This window comes from Salvelinus alpinus, chromosome 12, assembly GCF_045679555.1.
Source record: "Salvelinus alpinus chromosome 12, SLU_Salpinus.1, whole genome shotgun sequence".
In the NCBI taxonomy this organism is placed as follows: Eukaryota; Metazoa; Chordata; class Actinopteri; order Salmoniformes; family Salmonidae; genus Salvelinus; species Salvelinus alpinus.
Genome location: NC_092097.1, coordinates 3,003,627 through 3,022,884, shown reverse-complemented (window position 1 = coordinate 3,022,884; position 19,258 = coordinate 3,003,627).

The following is a 19,258-nucleotide window of genomic DNA, read 5'->3' as shown; positions in this document are numbered from 1 at the left end:
TGATCATGTACACTACCGTTCAAAAGTTTGGGGTCACTTGAGTTTATTTTATTTTTACAGGGACAGTGCACATTAATCAACGTTTCAGTAAAAGTGCCGGTTTTAGCCAGCCGGCTAATTTTCAACCGCAGTCCCTGGGCAGGTTATTAAAAACAATTACAATGTAAAAATCATTGAGCAGTGAGCACACGCAGAGCAACATAGGACAAGCAAGACATAGCATACAGACAGAGCAACATAGAACAAAAAGCAGTAAGACAAAATTCATAAAAGCAACAAAGTGTTTCCACACCTCACAAGCTACAGACAACATGGAAAGCGGCAATACACAGCTAGGGATTATGTTCACAAATCTGATTGACCTTTAGCCATGTCTTCATGCATTTTGTGAAAGTGTGATATGTGGTGCATCTATGTGTGTCTGATAGCAGTGTATTCCAGACATGGGAAGCTCTCACAGAGAAAGCGGATTTACTAAAGGTAAGGGAACTATACAATCACCTCTCATGGCAGACCTTGTGGATCTGCTGCCATATGTTTGGGTTTTCTGTTTAACAAAAATACTGAGTGGAGGGGGAGCCAGGTCATTTAGGATCTTGAATACAAGACATGTGTCGGTGTATTGCACAAGATTTTCCCAACTCAGGAGCTCATGCTTTCTGAGGATGTGACAATGATGATGGCTATTGGGCTTCCTATCAAGCACTTTGAGAGCCTGTTTCATGACAGACTGAATAGGTTTTAATGTTGTACAGCAAGCTTGGGCCCAACTAGTCAAGCAGTATGTTAAGTGGGGGAGTATTATAGATTTGAAGTACAGTTTTGCTACCTCTGTAGTCAAACAATTTCGTATAAATCGGAAATTAGCTAGGTTGAATTTGGTTATCTGAATTACCTTTTTCACATGCTTTTTAAAAGATAGGTTGGAATCAAGTATGATGCCAAGGTACTTAAAATCAGATACCACCTGGCGCTTCTCCCCTCACACATAGACATCTGGCTCAGTAGCATCTGTTGCCCTCTTTGTGAAGAACATGCAAACAGATTTTTTCACATTGAGATGCAAACACGAGTCACTGAGCCACTTAGAAATGTCCTTGTTTTTGAAAGAAAAGTAAAAAAAAATTGTCCATTAATATTACATCAAATTGATCAGAAATACAGTGTAGATGTTGTAAATGACTATTGTAGCTGGAAAGGGCTTATTTCTTTATGGAATATCTACATAGGCATGTAGAGGCCCATTATCAGCAACCAGCACTCCTGTGTTCCAATGGCACGTCGTGTTAGCTAATCAAAGTTTATCATTTTAAAGGCTAGTTGATCATTAGAAAACCCTTTTGCAATTGTGTTAGCACAGCTGAAAACTGTTGATCTGATTTAAAGAAGCAATACAACTGGCCTTTAGACTGATTAAATATCTGGAGAATCAGCATTTGTGGGTTCGAATACAGGCTCAAAATGGCCAGAAGCAAAGACTTTCTTCTGAAAATCGTCAGTCTATTCTTGTTCTGAGAAATGAAGGCTATTCCATGTGAGAAATTGCCAAGAAACTGAAGATCTCATACAACGCTGTGTACTACTTCCTCCACAGAACAGCACAAACTGTCTCTAACCATAATAGAAAGCGGAGTGGGAGGCCCCGGTGCACAACTGAGCAAGAGGACAAGTACATTAGAGTGTCTAGTTCCAGAAACGGACACCTCACATGTTCTTTTTTTTTTTACCATTTTCATGTAGACTTGATTGTGTGTTTTGTATCATTGTCTTGCTGCATGACTCAGCTGCGCTTCAGCTCACAGATGGATGGCCTGACATTCTCCTGTAAAATTCTCTGATACAGAGCAGAATTCATTCCTTCTATTAAGGCAAGTCATCCAGGTCCTGAGGCAGCAAAGCATCCCCAATCCATCACCATGCTTGACCATTGGTATGAGTTTCTTACTGTGGAATGCAGTGTTTGGTTTTCGCCAGGCATAATGGGACCCATCTTGTCTAAAAAGTAAACTCAAGTTTGACAAAAAGCACCTGGATGATCATCAAGACTCTTGGAATAATGTTCTATGGGCAGATGAGTCAAAAGTATAACTTTTAGGACATGGGTCCCATATGTATGTATATTTATACAACAGGTGGGTCCAATCCTGAATGCTGATTGGTTAAAACCGCTTTCCAGCCGGTGTCTATTCCACAAGTTACCACCGGCTAAATCTATGACATTAAATAGCCTATTTACTCTGTTCTATCTGACTAAGCAATCCACTGTCTAATCAGCCCAGCCAGGCAATTTATAAACTTGATTTTCACTATAAAAAGTATCAAAATATTATCTCACATTATTTTTTATAAACCTCGCTGTCTGTCTCTCTGACATTTGCAACATTATTTCAATGTTGGCCTGAATCTGGAGGAAACCTGGCACCATCCTTATGGTGAAGCATGGTGGTGGCATTATCATGCTGTGGGGATTCTTCAGCGGCAGGGACTGGGAGACTAGTCAGAATCGAGGGAAAGATGAAAGGAGCAAAGTACAGAGAGATCCTTGATGAAGACCTGCTCCAGAGTGCTCAGGACCTCAGACTGGCGCGAAGGTTCACCTTCCAACAGGACAACGACCGTAAGCACACAGCCAAGACAATGCATGAGTGTCTTCTTGACCAGTCTCTGAAGGTTCTTCAGTGGCCCAGCCAGAGCCTGGACTTGAACCCGATTGAACATCTCTGGAGAGACCTGACAATAGCTGTGCAGCGATGCTACCCATCCAACCTGACAGAGCTTGAGAGGATCTGGGAGAAATTCCCGAAATACAGGTGTGCCAAGCTTGTAGCATCATACCCAAGAAGACTCGAGACTGTAATTGCTTGCAAAAGTGCTTCATCAATGTGAATACTTACAGGACCAGTCAAAGGTTTGGACACACCTACTCGTTGAATGGTTTTTCGTTATTTTTACTATTTTCTACATTGTAGAATAACTTAACTTTTAAAACAAGGCACATCTGTTAATTGAAATGCATTCCAGGTGACTACCTCATGAATTTGGTTGAGAGAATGCCAACAGCGTGCAACCCTTGAATGAGTATGTGTGTCTAAACTTCTGACTGGTACTGTATGTACAGAAAAAGTGAAGGGGTGTGAATACATTCTGAAGACACTGTAGCTACTGTATATTCACTTTGATTATGAACGCAAAAGCTCTACAGATACTGTTGCATGTAGGTCTAGATTATTTATGGGTTGATAATATAGAAATATCAAATCATTCTTTCAACAACTTTGATCCAAGATGGCGTAGCAGTCGGACGTGTGTGTTTGTCTTGGTCTTATCCCGTGTCTTATCCGGTGTAAATAGCCGGGCTTTTTCGTATATGTGTGTTTATCTCACTTTCTATCTTCAAATTAAATATACTTTCCTGCAACCCGCCTCACCCATTGTGGTACGGATCTGCTATTTGTATTCCTTATAACTGGAACTTCCATCAGGAGCTAGCCAGCTAACTAGCTAACGGCTAGCGGTCTTCACCTTTTTCTCGGTCACCAGCCAGCCTTAGCTCGGACAATACCTGCCAGTCTGCACAGCGCGTATCAACCCAGAGCATATCGGACTGCTTCTCTCTACCACATCACCGGATTCCTGCCGCTCTGGATCATTACACCGGATCATCGCAGCTAGCTAGCTGCAAACGAGTGGCTACTGTTAGCCAACGTCTCTGTTCCGAAGCAAACACCAGCTAGCCTTGAGCTAGCCTCGAGCTAGGCCCATATACCAGCTAATTCTAGTGCTACAATACCTCCTTTGCCAATTGCCCTGGACCCTTTATTGTCAACACGGAGCCCTGCCGATCCATCACGACTGGACTGCCGACGTGGTCTCAACAGGCTATTCTGTTACGATGTCGCCGAAGAACCATCTACTAGCCCTGGCCCGCTAGCTTTTCTGAACGCTGTGTCCCCTGCTCGCCTAGCGTAGTAGCGACTACCAAACGGCACCCTGTCTCACCTATTGCTGCTCTTTTGACCCTATGATCACTCAGCTACACAGCTGATGCCCCCTGGACTGTTTCAATTACACGGTACCTCATTTTGTTTACCTGTCGTCCCAAGCCTCGAACTCAGGTCCTGTATGTACCTAACTGACCCACTCTGCCCATTCATCGCCATATACCCATTTTTGTCTTAGCTCTCCTGATCAACACCTGTGATTGCTTTATGCCTCTCTCTATTGACAATGTGCCTTGTCTACTGCTGTCTTGGCTAGTTCTTATTGTTTTATTTCACTGCAGAGCCCTCAGTCCTGCTCAACATGCATTAGTTAGCTCTTTTGTCCCACCCCACACACATGCGGAGACCTCACCTGGCTTAACTGGTGCCTCCAGAGACGAAACCTCTCATCATCACTCAACGCCTCGGTTTAGCTCCACTGAACTCACATCCTACCATACCATTGTCTGTACATTAAGCCCTGAATCTATTCTACCACGCCCAGAAATCTGCTCCTTTTAGTCTCTGTTCCCAATGAACTAGACGATCAATTCTTATAGCCTTTAGCCGTACCCTTATCCTACTCCTCTGTTCCTCTGGTGATGTAGAGGTTAACCCAGGCCCTGTAGCCCCCAGTTCCACTCCTATTCCCCAGGTGCTATCATTTGTTGACTTCTGTAACTGTAAAAGCCTTGGTTTCATGCATGTTGACATCAGAAGCCTCCTTCCTAAGTTTGTTTTTTTATTCTTTAAAAGTGCTTTCCTCACCATCTTAAATAAGCATGCTCCATTCAAAAAATGTTGAACTAAGAACAGATATAGCCCCTTGGTTCACTCCAGACTTGACTGCCCTTGACTAGCACAAAAACATCCTGTGGCGTACTGCATTAGCATCGAATAGCCTCTGCGATATGCAACTTTTCAGGGAAGTTAGGAACCAATATATGCAGGCAGTTAGGAATGCAAAGGCTAGCTTTTTCAAACAGAAATTTGCATCATGTAGCACAAACTCTAAAATGTTCTGGGACACTGTAAAGTCCACGGAGAATAAGAGCACCGCCTCCCAGCTGCCCACTGCACTGAGGCAAGGAAACACTGTCACCACCAATAAATCTGTGATAATCGAGAATTTCAAAAAGCCCTTTACTACGGCTGGCCATGCTTTCCACCTGGCTACCCCCATATTCGTCGCCAAACCCACTGGCTCCAGGTCACCTAAGTCTTTGCTAGGTAAAGCCCCGCCTTATCTCAGCTCACTGGTCACCATAGCAGCACCCACCCATAGCACGCGCTCCAGCAGGTATATTTCTCTGGTCATCTCAAAAGCCAACTCTTCCTTTGGCCGCCTTTCCTTCCAGTTCTCTGCTGCCAATGACTGGAACGAATTGCAAAAATCACTGAAGCTGGAGTCTTATATCGCCCTCACTAACTTTAAGCATCAGCTCTCCGAGCAGCTTACCGACCATTGCACCTGTACACAGCCCATCTGTAAATAGCCCACCCAACTACTTCATCCCCATATTGTTTTGTATGTTTTGCTCCTTTGTACCCCAGTATCTCTACTTGCACATTCATCTTCTGCACATCTATCACTCCAGTGTTAATGCTCAATTGTAATTATTTCGACCACTATGTCCTATTTATTGCCCTACCTCCATAATCTTACTAATTTGGACACAGTGTATAGATTTTTCTATTGTGTTATTGACTGTACGTTTGTTTATCCCATGTGTAACTCTGTGTTGTTTGTGTCACACTGCGTTGCTTTATCTTGGCCAGGTCGCAGTTGTAAATGGCCTACCTGGTTAAATAAAGGTGAAATACTTATTTATTTTTTAAGAACTCCAAAGCAATTGCTTGTGGCATGGGAGCAACTGACTAGCTGCCTTGTTCTATTATCAGGACATCTGCTGGTAACTCAACTGGTTAGGACAGCTCATGAGTTGTCCTAAATATCTGTTGACTAGGTGGAACTCTATTAAAGACCTAAAGAGGCTTCATGCACAGCTTTTAGTTTCACCCAAAAGAGTAGGAGTAAAATGTCTCTATTCTAAGCAGTTACGGCCAATTTTCTACTCTGAGACGCTTTGTGGATATGACCCCTGATCTCAGATCAGTTTATGCTGTATAGCCAACTCCTATGGACACAGCGCAAGCAGATCTGGGACCAGGCCATAGAGGTCGCGGTGAGACGTTTTATCGTAGAAGTGTCATGAATGGACGATGTTGGGAAGCATCTGTTTGTAATACCCACGTAAGGATGTACAGTTAATGTCTTGTATTGACTGTAGGTTGTATTCTATATAATGTGTAACTACATGCACGATATATGTTGCTGGGTATACATTGATAACACATCTAACTTGCCCTTGCAACGTGTGTGAAGGTGCAGATTTTCTGGGATTAGACTGGAATTAAGATGTATAGTATAGGCCTACTCATGATATATAGCCTACAGCCAGGTAATATAAATAATGAATGAATTCTGTATTGCTGAAGTGTAACTAACTGCGCCTGGTCCAGTCCGCGGGTCCACAATGGGCTAACACATCCATTCAGTTGTACAACTCTTGGTTTCATTTCATCAATGCAGACAGGTCAGATTAGTAATTACTTGAAGGAAGGAAAGAGGAGAGAAGGAAGGTAAGAGGAGAGGAGGGAAAGAAGGAAGTAAAGATTTTCAAAGTATTCCAACAGGGCCCAGGTCAGGTCCTGAAGTGTGTTTCTCCTCAGGTCTATAACCATAAATTATTTATATTGACCTGGGGGCCTTTCTGTCTTCCTGTCCTGGGCAGGTGTAAAGTACTTCTTATCTCCCTATGCAAATATTGGCAGCTGGGAGTTTAACTGACTACTGGCAAATGAAAAACCCTTAAGCCAGTGAGTGACTCACCCTGTTAAAAAGAACGTTACCGCACCTACACCTCCAAAATATAATACTCACCCCTGCTCCTAGGTCACATATCACGCAGTAAAACTTGATCAACATTTTATGGGAATAGCATGGCATATGTTAGTGTTTCTAATACGTCTTTAGACTACATGCTATATGGTTAGTCCTACAGTAAGTCACAGTCATGATAAGCATGAATTACATATTGGTTCATGATAGCTCAATAGTATTGACTTATGTTTCTGCTCATGATCTAGGGTCATATGTATCAAGCGTCTCAGAGTAGTTAATGTTGATCTAGGGTAAGGTGCCCCCCTGTCTATGTAATCTCATCAGCAACGCTCTCTAAATTGTTACAAAGTTTTTAAAACAATTCTAATAAATGCAAGAGTTGGACAATGGATAAAGATATTCCAAACTTTTAGCATTTTTATAATCCATCAGATATTGACTGAAATATAAGATGTAAAACATTTTACTGGCATGCACAAATTATGAATGGAGTTCAGGGGTTTTGGTGGGAATTCAGGTATTGAATTTATTGTAAAAAAATATATATAAATATCTTAGAATGCACTCATATACATTTTCTTATTGTATCAGGCATTTCTTTATGTATTTTCTGTTCAAATAAAGACAATTATATGTGCCTCATTTGCATGATACACTGGGTATATTTGCATGCAGGAAGCCTGGCGAATAGGAGCATTGGGCCAGTAACCCGAAAGGTTGCTGGATCAAATCCTCAAGCCGACAAGGTAAACATCTGTTGTTCTGCCCCTGAGCAAGCCAGTTAATCACCAACCCGGACGTAGATGACGATTAAGGCAGCCCCCCGTACCTCTTTGATTTAGTGGGGTTGAGTTAAATGCGGAAGACACATTTCAGTTGAATGCATTTAGTTGAACAACTGATTACATATCCCCCTTTTCCATATACAAATACATTAACATAAAGGGGTTGAACAAGGCTGCGACCACCAAACACTTGCTCTGTCTAGACTTTCTCATTAATTATTGTTGTCACGTTCTGTTGCATAATTCAATAAGTGCCACTAGCAGGATACCCTCGGATAAAAAAAATCAACATGCTTGGCTCTAGATTACACTTATCTAAACATACTTCTGTATATATAGTGTATGTAGAAACCCGTTCAAATGAGTGTGATTATGTTATTTCAGCCACAAGTGTCTAGACAGTGCATTAAATCCCCAACAAAGCTTTAGCGTTCTTATAGATTCAACGAAAATACAATGTATTCCATTGAGCCCATATCTGGCATTACCGGGATGTGTTTGACAGGTCATTACAAACATTTCTGTTTGTAATGTAATTAAAGCAATCCAGCGAGATTTAAGTGACAAGTGGATTGTGCACCCCTCAAACACAGGAAATACAGGACTAAGATTGAATCCTACTACACCGGCTCTGACACTCATCGGATGTGGCAGGGCTTGGAAACTATTACGGACAACAAAAATAAACCCAGCCGCGAGCTGCCCAGTTACGCGAGCCCACCAGACGAGCTAAATGCCTTTTATGCTCGCTTCGAGGCAAGAAACACTGAAGCATGCACGAGGGCACCAGCTGTTCCAGACAACTGTGTGATCACGCTCTTTGTAGCCGATGTGAGCAAGACCTTCAAACAGGTCAACATTCCAGGACGTTTACTCAAAGTATAAGCGGACCACCTGGTAAGTGTCTTCACTGACATCTTCAACCTCTCTCTGACTGAGTCTGTAATACCTACATGTTTCAAGCAGACCACCATAGTCCGTGTGCCCAAGATAGTGAAGGTAACCTGCCTAAATGATTACCGACCCATAGCACTCACGTCGGTAGCCATGAAGTGCTTTGAAAGGCTGGTCATGGCTCCCATCAACACCATCATGCCAGAAACCTTAGACCCACTCCAATTCGCATACCACCCCAACAGATCCACAGATGAAGCAATCTCAATTGCACTCAACACTGCCCTTTCCCACCTGGACAAAAGAAACACCTATGTGAGAATGCTGTTTATTGACTACAGCTCAGCGTTCAACACCATAGTGACTAAACATCTCCCTCTGCATCTGGATTATGGACTTCTTGACGGGCCACACCCAGGTGGTAAAGGTAGGCAACAACGCATCTGCCACGCTGATCCTCAACACTGGGGCCCCTCAGGGATGCGTGCTTAGTCCCCTCCTGTACTCCCTGTTCACTGATGACTGTGTGGCCAAGCAAAACTCCAACACCATCATTAAGATGCTGACAACATTTACATTTACATTTAAGTCATTTAGCAGACGCTCTTATCCAGAGCGACTTACAAATTGGTGCATTCACCTTATGATATCCAGTGGAAAAACCACTTTACAATAGTGCATCTAACTCTTTTAAGGGGGGGGGGGTTAGAAGGATTACTTTATCCTATCCTAGGTATTCCTTAAAGAGGTGGGGTTTCAGGTGTCTCCGGAAGGTGGTGATTGACTCCGCTGACCTGGCGTCGTGAGGGAGTTTGTTCCACCATTGGGGTGCCAGAGCAGCGAACAGTTTTGACTGGGCTGAGCGGGAACTGTACTTCCTCAGAGGTAGGGAGGCGAGCAGGCCAGAGGTGGATGAACGCAGTGCCCTTGTTTGGGTGTAGGGCCTGATCAGAGCCTGAAGGTACGGAGGTGCCGTTCCCCTCACAGCTCCGTAGGCAAGCACCATGGTCTTGTAGCGGATGCGAGCTTCAACTGGAAGCCAGTGGAGAGAGCGGAGGAGCGGGGTGACGTGAGAGAACTTGGGAAGGTTGAACACCAGACGGGCTGCGGCGTTCTGGATGAGTTGTAGGGGTTTAATGGCACAGGCAGGGAGGCCAGCCAACAGCGAGTTGCAGTAATCCAGACGGGACAACACAACAATGGTAGGCCTGATCACCAACAACGATGAGACAGCCGATAGGGAGGAGGTCAGAGACCTGGCTGTGTGGTGCCAGGACAAAAACCTTTCTCTTAATGTGAGCAAGACAAAGGAGCTGATCGTGGAATATAGGTAAAGGAGGGCCAAACAGGCCCCCATTAACATCGACAGGACTGAAGTGGTGCAGGTCGAGAGTTTCAAGTTTCTTGGTGTCCACATCACCAACAAACTATTATAGTCCAAACACACCAAGACAGTTGTGAAAAAGGGCAAAACAACACCTTTTCCCCCTAAGGAGAATGAAAAGATTTTTTATGGGTCCCCAGATCCTCAAAAATTTCTACAGCTGCACCATCGAGAGCATCCTGACCGGTTGCATTACCGCCTCGTATGGCAACTGCTCAGCTTCTGACCGGAAGGCGCTAAAGAGGGTAGTGCGTACGGCCTAGGGCATAACTGGTGCCAAGCTTCCTGACATCTAGGACCTATATACCTAGCAGCGTCAGAGGAAGGCCCTAAAAATTGTCAAAGACTCCAGCCACCCAAGTCATAGACTGTTCTCTCTGCTACCGCACGGCAAGCGGTACCAGAGCGCCAAGTCTAAGGCTAAGAGGCTCCTTAATTAACAGCTTCTACCCCCAAGCCATAAGACGGCTGAACAACTAATCAAATGGCCACCATGTCTATTTACATGGAACCCCCCTTTTGTTTTTACACTGCTGCTACTCACTGTTTATTATCTATGCATGGTCACTTTACTTGAGTATATTTAGTAAATATTTTATTAAGCCTAATTCTTGAACCGCGTTGTTGGTTAAGGGCTTGTAAGTAAGCCTTTCAGGGTATTCGGAGCATGTGACAAATACGATTTGATTTGATAGATGGCTGAAAAAAGATTCCTCAGGTGGGCAGGGCATACATATTGCTAATTTTATTCATTGGGAGATGCTTGATACATACCGCCCCTGGTTGTTATTTTGCATTGGGACATCTTCATCAACAAAGGCTTCATCAATAAATACATAAGGCCATTGGAAAGGATGGGTCTCCACTTTCTCCTTTCTATACTACAGTGCCTGTATGATGCTTAGCATAGTCATTCCTGTGATATGGTACTTCCGGTAAAGGACAGAAAACAAACACTGAATTGATTGTGTTCACGTTTGAATTCTCTTGCTTGTTTAAACGTTCAAATTGATATTTCCACTGCTACCTACTGCCGTTGTGCCCTTGAGCAAGGCAATTAACACCTAACCTTCTCTAGGTGGGCTCAGCAGCTGGCTCGGCTTATATTGCGCAAGTATATTCCGGGCCTTAAGGAGGGGATGAGTGATGCTGTAAGAGACATGTCTGCATTGTGCTGGTACTGACTGAAGGGCCGTTCCTCTCGCTGATGCGGAAGGCATGAATCAGCCTGCTAACTGCGTGGGTCTACTGGCACCCAGCCCACTAGCAGCCGGCTCCCACGGGATCTCACCCATTACCGCTAACTCAACCTGGCCTGTGGCTCTCAATCGCGTTCGCCAGTTAGCTATTATATAATTTAGAAGATCGCGCTGACTGATTGAGTGCCCGTATTAACCCTGGCACTGCCCGGCCCTGAGGGGACCGCTTTTAACGAGTATCGAGTGAGCCCACGATGAGAGGGAGAATCCTGGCATGTAGCTGTTTCATTTGGAGGGGAGGGGGGGATTAAGTGCATGGGAGAGAGTTCAAGCGTGACAGCTCTGGCAGGATTGAATGGAGGTGTAAGGACTTATAAAAAGCCACACCCTGACATTTCTGAGCCACAGTTTACACAGCAGCGGCCTACCCTGCATGGTTTTCTCACTCTGTATTGAGAAATGCAACGGCACCAAAGGCGTTGCACAATCCCTCAACCTCTCTCTCTCCGACTCCCGTGGGAAAATATTTAAGGATTTCATAAGGCTCCAAAGGTTGCTCCCTACTTAAACAATTTACTGCATCCATTAGATAATGCTCAAATCAAATAAGATTGTTTCCTCAATGAGTTATTTAGTGGCTGACCTTGAGAGTCAACCACAATTTGTACGGCCCTGCTAAATACACACAGCCAACGCTCTGAGTTGAATAGCTTTCTATGTCAGTGGACAGAGTCAGGTTTGAGTTGCATTGTGTTCTATTGGTTCTACTTGGTTCTATTTCCTCTGATGTAAGAGATGCATAAATGGTTAAAGTCTCCAGATTATGGGAGCGCTTTCTAATGTTTTAATGAACCACATTATAAATATCTCACGCCAAAGTCATATTTCCGGTTTGGCAGACCTAAAAGTCAACAAGTATGTCGAGCCAAAGGTGCACTTGATGCACTTCAAATAGCAGTTTACATAAACGAAATGAAATTCTCCTAGAAAGAACAAAGGATGATGAAACAGGTGGCTTGTGTTCCTCTTGCAGGATGTGGTCACAACTATTTCAGAGACTTGTGAAGACGTTGTCAGAACACCCTGCTGTCTGAGAAAGTTCTACTTCAACATGCTGTATAACACCAACAAAAAAAACAAGTGACAGAATATTTAATCTTGACTCTCTTGTATCACCATTAGGGGAGAGTGGGGTAAGTTAAGCCAAAGGGGTAAGTTGAGACACCCTTGTTTCAAGAAACCATACACAAACTTAACAATTTGACCAAATATTTAGGAAGAGGTCATAATTTCATGCAAGACTGGACTTTCAAAAATGTGCAGTTTTATCATGCTGTTCTACACATTTTGTCAAGAGGCAAATTAAAAATGTTGCAGTTTTAAGTTGGGGCTCCCGAGTGGTGCAGAGGTCTAAAGCACTGCATCTCAGTCCTTGAGGCGTCTCTACAGATACCCTGGTTCGATTCCAGGGTGTCTGTAGATCACAGCCGGCCGTGATTGGGAGTCCCGTAGTGCGGCGAACAATTGGCCGTACAGTGTCGTCCGGGTTTGGCCGGTGTAGGCTGTCATTGTAAATAAGAATTTGTTCTTAACTGACTTGCCTATTTAAATAAATAAAAATAAAATAAATAAAAGCTGAGCGGTGAGTAGAGCAAGACATTTGTACAACGCACCTCTAGGCGCTTTAGCTCTGACAAGAAAGGGAAATGTGATTTTTCCTGTGTTACCCTTACACTACTCTTTCTCTCTCTGGGTTGTTTTGCCACACCACTGAAAGCCACTATTGTCGGCATGTTTCCTTGCCGTCTGTCTCCCTCTCGTTCAGCACAGGAGGTGAATCGCCAAGCGGAGTCTCAGACCGGGCTCCTTCCAGGACAGGGAGCTGTGCGGATCTGCATAACACCAGACAGATGTTTACCATTTTATTTTTGGGGATATGGTTCTTATCGGGCCCTAGAAATGGAAAACCCACCCTCTCTATGTTGTCTGTCTTTCCCCCTCCCTATTTTGTCTCATAGCAGTAGAGTCCTTGGCAGAGTAGAGCAAGGCCAAGGGTGGGTCCCATATTGTGTGCAGCACCAGTGTGAGTTTGTAGTGCCTTTCACCATATCGTTTGCAGTGCCTTCCCTTAGAATAACTATCTTGTTACTGTGCCATATCAGAATAATTCAGTGTGGAGTGAGATTTGTAGTGCCGTATCAGAATGATGCAGTGTGTCACTTTGGCGTGCCCGATATTTACCTGGGGGAGTAAGGGGGAGGGTAACCTTGGGATATGAGGTAACAGGGCCTGGCCTATGTACAAAGTGTTTGGTGTTAAGAGAAAAAAAAAAGGTGATTCTGTTGACTTGTGTTTGGGAAATAAAGAGACATGGGTTTTAAAGGTAGTATTAAAATTAATACAGTACTAAAATGTGTAAGCAGCTTAACTTGCCCTGTCTCGTGGCTCAACTTGTCTTACCCAATTCCTGGGTTAAAATCTGCCGAGAGGCCACTTTTTTTGGACAGCTACCTGTATGTTTTCAAAACTAATGTTACATTAATTTTGATTATTTCCAAGGATACACAAAATCCTGAAATATATGTAGATATCTCTGTTGGAGTACTATATTGTCTTTGACGGAGTGATGCTGAATGTGGAGAATGTCTCAACCTACCCCACTCTCCCCTATGAGCAAAGCCGATATAGGTAATTTGGAAAGACTTTATCCACATTTTGTCAAGTTACTGCCTTAATCTAAAATTGATTAAGTTGTTTTTCCCCCCTCCATCTACACACAATACCCCATTTGGGGAGTTTCTCCGATCCTCTTAAGCTCTGTCAGGTTGGATGGGGAGCGTCGCTGCACCGCTATTTTCAGTTTTCTCCAGAGATGTTTGATTGGGTTCAAGTCTGGGCTCTGGCTGGGCCAGTCAAGGACGGGACAAGTCTCTGAATGAAGCCACTCATGCATTGTCAAGGCTGTGAGCTTAAGGTTGTTGTCCTGTTGGAAGGTGAACCTTCGCCCCAATCTGAGGTCCTGAGCGCTCTGGAGCAGGTTTTCATCAAGGATCTCTCGCTACTTTGCTTCGTTCATCTTTCCCATCCACTGACTAGTCTCCTAGTCCCTGCTGCTGAAAAACAGCATGATGCTGCCACCACCATGTGTCATTGTAGGGATGGTGCCAGTATCTTGTTTCTCATGGTCTGAGAGTCCTTTATGGTGCCTGTAGGCAAACTCCAAGCAGGCTATAATGTGTATTTTACTGAGGAGTGGCTTCCGTCTGGCCATTCTACTATAAAGGCCTGATTGGTGGAGTGCTGTGGAGGTTGTTGTCCTTCTGTAAGGTTCTCCTATCTCCACAGAGGAACTCTGAAGCTCTGTCAGACCATCGGGTTCTTGGTCACCTCCCTAACCAAGGCCCTTCTCCCCCAATTGCTCAGTTTGGCCGGGCGGCCAGCTTTAGGAAGATTCTTGGTTGTTCCAAACTTCTTCCATTTATGATAGAAGCCACTGTGTTCTTGGGGAACTACAATGCTGGATACATTTTTTGGTACACTTTCCCATATCTTTGCCTCGACACAATCCTGTCTCGGAGCTCTATGGACAATTCCTTTGACCTCATGGCTTGTTTTTTTTCTCTGACATGCACTGTCAACTGTGGGACCTTATATAGACAGGTGTGTTCCTTCCCAAATCATGAGTCCAATGATTGCGAACTTTACACCACTCCAGCCGACGCTTGGCATTGCGCATGGTGATCTTAGGCTTGTGTGTGGCTGCTCGGCCATGGGAACCCATTTCATGACACTCCTGACTGTGGTGAAACGTTTATTTACAGTATCTTACTGCAGCTACTACCACAAATATGTTATGGCCTGGTCATGCCACAGCTGTAAATAAAAGTTATTTGGAGTATGTTTTTGTATACATTACCAGTCAAAAGTTTGGACACACCTACTCATTCCAGGGTTTTTCTTTATTTTTACGATTTTCTACATTGTAGAATAATAGTGAAGACATCAAAACTATGAAATAACACATGGAATTATGTAGTAAGCAAAAATGTGTTAAACAAATCAAAATATATTTTAATGCGTTTGAGCAAGTCAGTTGTGTTCTGACGAGGTAGGGGTGGTATACAGAAGATAGCCCTATTTGGTAAAAGACCAAGTCCATATTATGGCAATAACATCTCAAATAAGCAAAGAGAAACGACAGGCCATCATTACTTTAAGACATGAAGGTCAGTCAATCTGGAAAATTTCAAGAACTTGTTTCAAGAAAAGTTTCTTCAAGTGCTGTCGCAAAAATCATCAAGCGCTATGATGAAACTGGCTCTCATGAAGCCCGCCACGGGAAAGGAAGCCCCAGCGTTACCTCTGCTGCGTTACCTCTGCTGCATTTAACAATGGCAAGGCGACTAGTAATATGGCATAATATAAACAGTGTAGTTATTCACTCCGCATGGCAATCAAACAAGCTAAATGTCAGTATAGCGATGAAGTGGAGTTGCAATTCAACGGCTCAGACACAAGACGTATGTGGCAGGGACTACAGACAATCACGGACTACAAAAGGAAAACCAACCACGTCGCCAAGACCGATATCACTCTGCTGATCCTCAACACTGGGGCCCCACAAGGGTGCGTGCTCAGCCCCCTCCTCTACTCCCTGTTCACCCATGACTGCATGGCCAAGCACGCCTCCATCTCAATCATCAAGTTTGCAGATGACACAACAGTAGTAGGCTTGATTACCAACGATGATGAGACAGTCTACATGGATGAGGTGAGGGCTCTGGGAGTGTGGTGCCTGGAAAACAACCTCTCACTCAACGTCAACAAAACAAAGTAGATGACCGTGGACTTCAGGAAACAGCAGAGGTTGCACCCCCCTATCTACATCGACAGGACCGCAGTGGAGAAGGTGGAAAGCTTCAAGTTCCTTGGCGTACACATCACTGGCAAACTGAAATGGACCAACCACACAGACAGTGTGGTGAAGAAGGCGCAACAGAGCCTCTTCAACCTCAGGAGGCTAAAGAAATTTGGGTTGTCACCTAAATTCCTGACAAATTTTTACAGATGCACAATTGAAAGCATCCTGTAGGGCTCTATCACCACCTGGTACAGCAACTGCACCGCCCGCAACCGCAAGGCTCTCCAGAGGGTGGTGTGGTCTGCCCAACGCATTACCGGGTGAAAACTACCCGCCCTCCAGGACACCTACAGCACCCGATGTCACAGGAAGGCCAAAAAGGACATCAATCACCCGAGCCACTGCCTGTTCACCCTCATATGTTTACATATCTTGCATTACTCATCTCATATGTGTATATAGTGTATTCTATACTATTCTTCGGTATCTTAGTCACTTAATGTTTACATATCTGGCATTACTCATCTCATGTGTATATACTGTTTTTTCTATACTATTCTACTGTATCTTAGTCCATTCTGCTTCACTCGTCCATATGTACATAGTCTTCATTCATTCCTAGTTAGATTTGTGTGTATTGGCTATGTGTTGTGTAATTTGTTAGATATTACATGTTAGATATTGCTGCACTGTCGGAGCTAGAAGCACAAGCATTTCGACTATACCCGCAATAACATCTGCTAATCACATGTATGTGACCAATAACATTGGATTTGATTTAAGTTCATTAGTTACCAGCCTCAAAATTTGCAGCCCATAAAAATGCCTCACAAAGTTCAAGTAACAGACACATCTCAACATCAACTGTTCATAGGAGACTGCGTGAATGATGCCTTCATGGTCAATTTGCTGCAATAAAAACACTACTAAAGGACACCAATAAGAAGAAGATACTTGCTTGGGCCAAGAAACACGAGCAAAGGACATTAGACCAGTGGAAATCTGTCCTTTGGTCTGATTAATATAAATTTTAGATTTTTGGTTCCAACCGCAGTGTCTTTGTGAGACGCTGAGTAGGTGAACGGATGATCTCTGCATGTGTGGTTCCCACCGTGAAGCATGGAGGAGGTGTGATGGTGCTTTGCTGGTGACACTGTCAGTGCATTCTGCAGCGATACGCCATCCCATCTGGTTTGCACTTAGTGCGACTATCGTTTGTTTTTCAACAGAAAAATGACCCAACACATCTCCAAGCTGTGTAAGGGCTATTTGACCAAGAAGAAGAGTGATGGAGTGCTGCATCAGATGACCTGGCCTCCACAATCACCTGACTTCAACCCAATTGAGTTGTTTTGGGATGAGTTAGACCACAGAGTGAATGGAAAAGCAGCCAACAAGTGCTCGGCATATGTGTGAACTCCTTCAAGACTGTTGGGAAAAGCATTCCAGGTGAAGCTGGTTGAGAGAATGCCAAGAGAGTGCAAAGCTGTCATCAAGGAAAAGGGTGGCTACTAAAATCTAAAATATATTTTGATTTGTTTAACACTTTTTTGGTTACAACATGATTCCATGTGTGTTATTTCATAGTATTGATGTCTTCACTATTATTCTACAATGTAGAAAAAAGTTAAAAAAATAAAGAAACTCATGAATGAGTAGGTGTGTCCAAGCTTTTGACTGGTTACTGTATATACAAAAGTATGTGGTACCCTTCAAAATAGTGGATTCGGCTATTTCAGACACACCCGTTTCTGACAGGTGTATAAAATCGAGCGTACAGCCATACAATCTCCATAGACAAACATTGGCAGTAGAATGGTCCTACTGAAGACCTCCGTGACTTTCAACGTGGCGCCAAAATAGGATGCCACCTTTCCAACAAGTCAGTTCGTCAAACTTCTTCCCTGCTGGAGTTGCACTGGTCAACTGTAAGTGCTGTTATTGTGAAGTGTAAACATCTAGGAGCAACAGCGGCTCCGCCGCGAAGTGGTAGGCCACAGAACGGGATTGGCGACTGCTGAAGCTTGTTGCGAGTAAATATCATTCCGAGTAAACACTCACTACCAAGTTCAAAACTGCCTCTGGAAGCAACGTCAGCACAAGAAATGTTCATCGGGAGCTGCATGGAATGGTTTTCCATGGTCGAGCAGCCACACAAAAGTCTAAGATCACCATGCGCAATGCCAAGAGTCAGCTGGAGTGGTGTAAATCTCGCAACCATTGGACTCGGGAGCATGGAAATGTGTTCTCCGGAGTGATGAATCGCGCTTCACCATCCGGCAGTCCTGGCAGATGCCAGGTGAATGCTATGTGCCCCAATGCATTGTGCCAAATGTAAAGTTTAGTGGAAGAGGAATAATGGTCTGGGGCTGTTTTTCATGGTTCGGTCTAGGCCCCTTAGTTCCAGTGAAGGGAAATCTTAACTGTACAACATATAATGACAATCTAGATGATTCTGTGCTTCCAAGTTTGTGGCAACAGTTTGGGAAAGGCCCTTTCCTGTTTCAGCATGACAATGCCCCCGTGCACAAAGCGAGGTCCATGCAGAAAGGTTTTGGCGAGATCGTTGTGGAAGAACTTGACTGTCCAGCACAGAGCCTTGACCTCAAGCCCATCGAACACCTTTGGGATGAATTGGAATTGCGACCGAGAGCCAGAGCCTAATCGCCCAACATCAGTGCCCGACCTCACGAATGCTCTTGTGGCTGAATGGAAGCAAGTCCCTGCAGCAACATCTAGTAGAAAGCCTTCCCAGAAGAGTGGAGGCTGTTATAGCAGCAAACGAGGGACCAACTCCATATTAATGCCCATGATTTTAGAATGAGTTCGACGAGCAGGTGCCAACATACTTTTGGTCAGGTACTGTATTTTGTGTCTCTGTGACAATAACAGAGCATCTGTGTCCTGAGGTATTGCCACAAGGTTTGAATAATATAAATATTATTTTACCAAACAGAGCTATCTTCTGTATACCACCCCTACCATGTCACAATACAACTGATTTGCTCAAACGCATTGAGATGGAAAGAAATTCCACAAGGCACACCTTTTAATTGAAATGCATTCCAGGTGACTACCTCATGAAGCTGGTTGAGAGAATGCCAAGAGTGTGCAAAGCTGTCATCAAGGCAAATGGTGGCTACTTTGAAGAATCTCAAATATAAAATATATTTTGATTTAACTCTTTTTTTTTGCTTACTACATAATTCTGTGTGTTATTTCATAGTTTTGATGTCTTCAGTATTATTCT